The sequence below is a fragment of the Aphelocoma coerulescens genome, chromosome 24, assembly GCF_041296385.1.
Source record: "Aphelocoma coerulescens isolate FSJ_1873_10779 chromosome 24, UR_Acoe_1.0, whole genome shotgun sequence".
Taxonomy (NCBI): Eukaryota; Metazoa; Chordata; class Aves; order Passeriformes; family Corvidae; genus Aphelocoma; species Aphelocoma coerulescens.
This window is the reverse complement of record NC_091037.1, coordinates 1,405,658-1,413,950: the sequence shown is the minus strand read 5'-3', so window position 1 is coordinate 1,413,950 and position 8,293 is coordinate 1,405,658.

The following is an 8,293-nucleotide window of genomic DNA, read 5'->3' as shown; positions in this document are numbered from 1 at the left end:
CTGTGATTTCACGTGGATTTGGCCCTCAGCTGCTGCAGCACAGGCAGCAAAAGTAGATTTCAAGTGAGAGAAAGAAAGAGCCACATGCGACTCAAAGCTCCATTTTTTGAGGGATTTGAGGAATTTCTCTCGCTCTGTCCCAGCCCTGGGATCACTGCACACACTCAGCTGCTGCTCTCCTAAATTTTATTTGACTTTTACACAGTCAGCAAAATTTCCAGCCTGCTGGGAAGTGCGCACTCCATCCATTATGAACCCAATTCCTAAATCCGGCAATCGGGACAGTGAATTCCATATGATTTCCATTTCCCTTTAATCCACAAAGTCATTAGCAGGGCTCTGGAAAGCCATGAATATTTTCCACCTGCTTGGCAGGGAGCAGATTTTCTTTCAGATGAAGCATTACAAGGAGCTCTAATGTTTTTAATTAAGGTGCTGGGTACAAGTTATTGTGGAAGTCCAGGCAGGACTAAACCCAGGGCTGTTTAATTCATCAGCAATAAAAATCACAGTGCAGAGGACTAAAATCATGATCTGAAGACAAGTGCCCAACTTGCTGAAGGTGAAACAGGCACAGAAGCCCAAGAAAAGCGTCCTGCAGGCACTGGCCTTTGTCATCCTAAAATAAATATTCTCTTTTCCATGCTCAGGCACAGATCCCCTGCTCGAGCCTGTGGTTCTTTCCAGGAAAAAATCCCCAAGAAATCACTGATGTGATTTGCTCTGTAATCAGGGCTTGCTGTTGTTTCTGTGACTTTGATTTTTCCCCTCACACCAGGAATCAGAGCCACTCTTAGTGTTCACTGTGTTGTCCCACCTGACGCAGCAAAGATGTCTTAGAATAATACCTTCATGGGAACCCTGAAAGCTGATGGACATGTGCAAGTTGTTGAACTCTCTCTTTAGTAATTGCTTTGCCTGGGGTTTTTTTCATTCTTTTTTCTAAAGTCTGTTTATTGTCTCTACAAACAGTGTCTCTTAAGGTAAATTTTGATGGTTGTGGTTCTGAGGCCTCCTGAATCACTAATTCAATGGTAAAAATTGAATTGCAAAGTGTAGCCCCAAAGAATCTTGACTTTATTAGTATTATTATCCCTCGTTGTCATTTGCTGTTAGGGTTGTAATTTCCTAATTGATTCTTCCTTCACACTGAGCAGGAAAAAAAAAAATCCTGAGGTAAATAAAAATAACACTTGGAAAGGATGACAAAGGCAAGTGCAGAGAACCAGACATCACATGCAGAAACATCCTCCCACAGAATGGATTCTCCTTTCCTTAGTAAAACATCTCTCTCAGGAGATGCAGGCTGGACTCCAGACAGGACGTCTGGGCTTTGCTGGTGCGGTGGAACCAGGGAATGGTAAAGTGGCAGTGCCAGGAGTGATCCCTTGTCTGGGACATCGACCCCTGTCAGCAGCTCTGCACCCAGAGCCTTTGCAGCTGAACAGGGTGAGCTGGCACAGAAATCACCGAATTTGTGTTGTGGGGGGAGGAAAGGAAGAGAAGTCGTGAGAAAAGCAGTTACTTTGTGCAGCTGCTGGTTTGCTTTGATTGCCAGCGGGAACAGTTTAGGCCGAGGAGTTTTCAGCCAGCCCCAGCTCTTTCAGCTCTCCAGAACCAACACTGGGGTATCAAAATAAGACATTTTTTAAAGTGCTGCCTCATCCCACCACAGTTGCTCTATGTTCACACATTCTGGGGCAACAAGGACAGTAAAATCTGCCCAATTTCCCCAGATCTTGCTCCAAAAATGTTTGTGCCACCCGAGCTCTCGCTGTGCTGCAGCCACTGGGCTTCTCAGAGTCCTTATTCCTCCAAAAGCTTTTGCTGTAAAAAGCACAGGGGCACAAGGGGCCAGGACAGGCCTGGGAAAGGCTTTTTGTGCCTGGAACTCTCAGCCCTGAGCACCTCCCTGCCGTGCAAACTCCTGTGGCTTCGTTTGGGCCGAGCTTTGTGCTCCTGGTCCATTCCCAGCCCTGAGCCTGCCCCAGCTCCAGGGAGCCCTGGCTCTGTCCCTGGCCAGCAATTTAAATAATATTGACCCACTCCCAATGATCCGGGCTCGGGAAGAGCAGCAGGCAGCCTTGAGCAGACAGGGAGGAAGCCCTGGAGTTCTCCATGGATATAAATCCGTGGGGGTGGGAGCTGCGTGTGGCCAAATGGGCTGGAATTTACTCTCAGTCCTTGTCTCCAGTCTGGAAATAAATCCAGAGCCAGGGATCCCCTCGACCCAGCAGCTCCCTCGGTGCTATCCTTGGAAACACTAAATCCTGCTTTGCTTCCAATTGCTAAATTTGAGGAAAAGACTTCTCTTTTAGTCTCATTTTCTAGAGAGGAAAGATAAGCAGAAACCTAAATTTTACAGGTACCTTATGTGCCACTTTAAAATAATAATAATAATAATAATAATAATAATGCTTAATAATAATAATAACTGTAATGCTTTAATAACCTCCTGTTATACAGCACAGGCCCCAGTCATGGACCACAACCTGCTTTACAAATGAAAATAAACCAATATGTAGGACTCTACCCACATGGAAATTCTGATGTTGACTTTTTGACTTCCTAGTTAGTGAGAGAAAGAAAACCCTCTAATTCTTACAGTTTTGCCATCAAAGTGCAAATAAGGAGCTTTACACATGCCTGGACATGGTGGGCTGAAGTATTTCTGTAGTATTTATTATAATCACCATTTTAGTACTCACAAACACATTTTTAGAGCATCCATAACCTCATGGGGGTGATGAATGATTCACATACTGGGACATGAGTGATTCTTCCTGTTCAACAATATGTATGTGAATGTGGGGGGGGGGGGGGTGTTTCTATTTTTAAGGGTTTTTAAATTAGCAAGTTCTTTATAATTGTGGCTTTTCAAAGCTGGGTGACTAAAATTCACCTCCCAGGTCTGTGTGGGGATGTCTCAAGGAGAGCAGGAGGCTGGAGGTGGCCTGTCCCCTCTCTGGGGTGGGTTCCAAGGATGGAGATAAGGCTGGAACTCAAAGGTGTTTAGAGAAAACAGGTGAAATGTTGGAAATCTAATTCCAGACTCCAGTAATCCCAGAGATAATCACATTTTTCTCAGCTGTCATACAAATACGCAGAAGCTTGAAATAAGCAGATACAAAGGGGCTGGGGGTCAGAGAGTGCCTGTTGCAGAGAATCTCAATTTGCTGAAGCTCCAGATTGCCTGAGATATCAAAATAGGACGGAGTTTAGACAAGTAATTTGCAAGGTGCCGTATTTTAGGTAATAGCTCAAAGTTCTCTGCTGGAGTGTGTCAGCTGCAGCATTCAGGGGAGCTGATTGAAAAACCTGAGCTGCTGGTGAAGGGTTCATTTCTCTCTCTGAAGCTGCAGATTGCAATGAGCACTCTCAATGGTGTTGATTTTGCTGATCCATCCCCAGTGCTGGCAGTTGGCAACCTGGGGCAGTGAGCAGAATCAAATATAGGTATTTATATGTGTATTGATCAGATAAATCTGTGTGTATTTATCAGCCACAGAGAGTTTGCAGACCCTGGGACACCTCACACCGGAACAGCCAAGGCTATGGAGAAATTTGGGATACATGAGGGAGAAGGGAGCTACAAAGCCAAGAGAGTGCCCAGCACAGGCTGCAGAGGCTGTCTCTCCTTCAGGCTGCTCCGTGATTACCTTTCCCCAGGCAGCTCAGTGGGTTTATTTATCTCTCTGGGAAATGTGAAGTGTGGCCATCCCTGTGCTCAGGCAGCCCTGCAGGGCTCGGGGCTGTGCTCTGTTAGCACAGCTTTTATTGCTCCTTGCAGTCTCTCCCTCTCCCCAGCGCTCCAGAACACATAAGGCTGCATTTACATTTTCTGAATGGACTAATCATGGCTCTCTGCTTTGATAAAGAAAGTGCAGCCTCCCACATAACCACATGGAAACCAACAGGGAAGAGTAAACCAGAAATAAACCCATTCTGGGGGGTTGAGAGAAAAATACCCACCAGGATAATTGGGAGGGATGTACAGAGAAGCAGCAACTGAACACATAGTCACATCTTCAAAAAAAAAAAAAATATAATGCTAAAAATACCCAGGTGAAGGACAGCGAGAGAAAACATGATTGAAGCGGAACAATTGGGAGAGGAGTTAATAGTTATTAGCAATCACTTCAGATTGAATATAGGTTGGTTTTGTAACAGCACAAGGGATGATGCATCTGACAGGACTTAAACAATTGCCTCCCCCTTCCCCAAAGGATCTCGCTGGCAGCACCCTGGCACTCACTGCTCAGTCTCCCTGCTCCTCAGGAGTTACTGAAAGTTTTTATTTGTAAAAGACAGCAAAGTTTGATCCCAGACAAAGCTTTCCAAACCTATATTCCAAGCCTTAATACATTTCAACATTCATCCCAATCTATTTTCTCCTGTGGCCTTTTGACCCCGGGAGGTCAAAGTTCCACCAGTCTGGGATCTTTTTATCCAACGTTGCCTTTTTCTGGGCAAGAGTGTGGGAATGGAGCAATGTTTATGATATGTCTGCAAACACTCCCCCATCACCCAGCTGTTTGCTGTGCCAGCCTGGTTTCTATGCATTTATTAACAATCTGTGGACTTCTTTCCCTTGGAATTGCAATTCCCCAGGGCCCACAGCATTTGGGAATGTTTTGCATCCAGACATCCTGTGGCAGGAGGCTTTACAGCTCAGTGTGGACATGTTCCCCGTCCTGCATCTCCTGGCACTGGAATCTCAGCTCTGGGCATGTGGGAAACCCAGCTCTGATTCCCAGATTTCCTCCATGTTCATGAGGAATTTGTGCACAGAGGGTGAAATTGAAAACGAGTTATCCTGGAAGGACTGTGAGGGGCATGAGCCAAATCCATCCTGTTCATAACTGGAGAGCTACAAAACCTTGAAGATAAGTATTTTTCAAGGGGTTTTTTTTGGCTGTTGTTTCAGAGAATTTGTGTGTGGTATTTGTTACAGAATGATCCTTGTGGGTCCCTCCCAGCTCAGGCTATTCCATGGTTCCATCAGCTTGATTTCGAACTCTGAAGCTGAAGTAAACAGAGGATGGGAGGGTGGAGATTTGCTGATTAGAGCAAAGGATGGGTTTGATGAGAAGAGCAGCCAGGGAATGGAACTCTTTGTGCCAGGCCTGTGCCACTGAGGGGGAGCAGCTCTGTCACGGGTGCTCCCTGCTCTGAGCTGCTCAGACCCTCAGCCTGGCTGCAGAGTGAGGTTTTTCTGCTCCAGCTGCATTTCCCAGCAGGTTTGTCCCTGGTGTTAACCCCTGCCCAGGGCCTGCAGCCTCTGCTGCTGGTGGTGCAGCCTGGAACAGCCAGGGCAGGGCGAGGGGGAACAATTCCAAGCATCCATGAAGTGCCATTAAGGCAGAGCTGAGTATCTCTGCCAGGCAGGTGTCTTGCTCTTGAGCGGGGCTGAGCAGATGAAGTGCAATCTGTGTCCTGCTGCCTGGCACGGGGGCACGGCGTGCACGGAGAGGGGTCACGCTGTGCCGCCCTCGTGACACCAGTGCAGGGACAAATCAATAAATCCCCTCAGCTGGGCAGGCTCAGCGGTGGAACCCACTCAGCTCAGGGTGATTTGGGGTGTGGGAGCAGCGTCAGGGTGGGCGTGGGGGACACTATGTGGTCACTCATCCCGTCTAAATCCTGCCCAAGCCTTTCCTGCAGAGTGAGAGTGACACAGGAGCAGAACGTCACAGGGAAGGAGCTCTTTGAGCCTGGGTACAACGTAAAATATACCCACACTGACTGGTGCCCTGCTTTTGAGGGGTCACAAGCTTCTCTCTAAAGCCTAACACTTGCACTCGTGCTTTTCCAGTGGGCAGTGAACCTCTTTTCCACACACGATGTGTGTGTGCCCATGGAAGCTACGTGGAAATGGGGAAAGCACAGCAGATTTTACACAGTGGTTCATAAATCAGTGGACAGCTCTTTTACAAAAACCCTCTTCAGAAGTAAGGAAGAAAGGTTGGAATGTAACAGAATTTCTGCAGTATGGAAAAGAAGTTAAGGGGGGGGGGGATAAAAACAACAGCGCTCTTTACTTGACGGAGTCAGAAATATTGCCAAGAGGTTGGGTTTTCTTCTAGATTACTACAAGCAATTACTTCAAAGAGATAAAAAACCAGGGTCATGAGTTCTTAAGACCATTGCATGTTTAAAGAACAATAATTCCATGAAACCCCGAGCACGTAGGAAATCCAACCCACGCTGTTTTGCATGTGTAACCTATCTGACCAGCTCTATCATAACCCTGGGGCTGGTTATTTATAACACAACCCAAGCTGTTTTTCTTTTTAACTTGGAGCTTCACTTGAGGATCAGTGATTCATGCTCCACATGCTGGGGGCTCTGCAGCTCCATGTCTGGCATATGGGAAAGTCGGGATGAGGGAGAGACTTGAGAATTACCAAGTGGGGATGTGTTATCTTGCGTAGAAACAACCTCCAGACAACAATTTGGACCAAAAATACTCCAGCACTGAGCAGGACCCAGCACCATCCCGGTGGCTCATTCCCTGCCCTAAAGCCACACTTTCCACTGGTTTCCAAAAGCTGGATGGAACTTAGAACTGGGAGGGCAATGGAAAAAATATTAAGGTTCAAACAGGAATGGTTGAGACAAAGGCGACTGTGAGCCTCACACAAAATGTGCTTGCAGCATTCAGAGAAGTATTTCTGAGAGGTTTCCTTCCAGGGGTTCTTCAGGAAAGGGTGACAGACCCCCTGTTCTCCACTGGGGAAGATTGTTCTCCATCCAGACTGAGCATTGCATTTGAAAGTCGTTTTGCCTTACCAGATGTAAAAATATGAATGTGGTAAGAGACAAAAAGAGTGTTTTCCCTCAAACAATTTGACTGAACAGTCTTGTTCCTTGGGGAACTGGAATGTACCTACATTACATCCTCTCTACACATCCTCCTCCTCCACTTCTCCCTGTCACTCTGTCTCTCCATTGTGTCTATGCAATGTTAAACATCAAAGTTCTAAAAATGAGCCCAGCTTCTTAGCAACTCCAGATGCCTCTTTAGCGTACAATAACAATTGTTTGTTGCTTTGCAGTGAGTGGTTTAGATGGAGAAATGAGACAGCCTGAATTTCAGTTTGAAAACCCGCTCTCACCTCTTCTCTTGCGGAAGGGAACAGCTTAATGGATCTTTTTGGTGTAACAACAAATATTTTCCTTTTTCTCCTGTCTTTATTTACATCTCTAGGCAGTGGTGATCACAGCAGCCACTGCTGTCTGTGTTTCCTCACCGGGATATTCACAACATTTGTATTTCTGGAAGAAAATCACAACACGAATCTCTTACCTTCAAGCCATATGAATCCCTCGAGCAGAGGTGTGAGTACTTTGTGCCAAATATATCCAAAACACCACAACTCTCCACCGTGGCTTTTCTCAAGCTCTCCCAGGCTTTCAGGCAGACTTTTTGGTATTCAGCATTCACGCACAAGCAGAGGAGCAAAAAGAAAGAAAATCACCTGCCTGACCCCTGCCAGCTGGGAGTGGTGCAGGTGGAACTTGCCGTGGTTAACCCCGGGCTGAGCCAGCGACCGCTGGAACTTCAGGAGCTCGGGAAGTGGCTCAGCATCCTGGGAAGAGGCGATCCCGGGGCCAGGCTCTCCCGCAGCAATTCGCTGTCCATCTCCTTCAGCACACCGCCGGCTGGCAAGGCAGCAGCTCCGTCTCCATTTCCCAGAGCCCAGGCTTGGCTAGCGGCTGAGCAGAGCCGCCCCTTCCTCCCACGGAGAGATCCCAACAACCTGTTTCCACTCCAGCTCCCTTCGCCGGCCGCGGGATGCGAATTCCCGCAGCGCTTCCCTCTCTGCCTCGCCCGCTGCTGCTGCTGCTGCTGCTGCTGCGGGGAGGGGAGGGGGCGAAGTTTCCTCCCCCGAATCCCACGGACTCACCTCGGCGGGGATGGGCGGCTCCAGCCCCGGGGATGCGGGACCGGGACCGGCCCCGGCACCGGGACAGAGCCGGGCGGAGCGCGGGCCCGGGGCCGGGGGGGCTGGCGGGGCTCAGCCGCTCCCACCGCAGCCCCGGAGAGAGGAGCGAGAAGGGTTCCCACCCCCAGGAACCCCTCGGGGGGGACCAGCCCTTCCCCGCGGGCTGCCCTGCCCCGCGCAGGCACTCCCCGGTGAGCGCCGGGGATGCTCGGCCGGGGATGCTCCTGGAGCGCTGGCACCCTCGGAGCTCCAAGGTTAGCGCTGTCCCCGCGTGTGCACAGCTGCTGGCATGGCAGGGAAAGCATGGAGTGGCCCGCCAGCACGGAGAGCAGGAATTCCCGTGT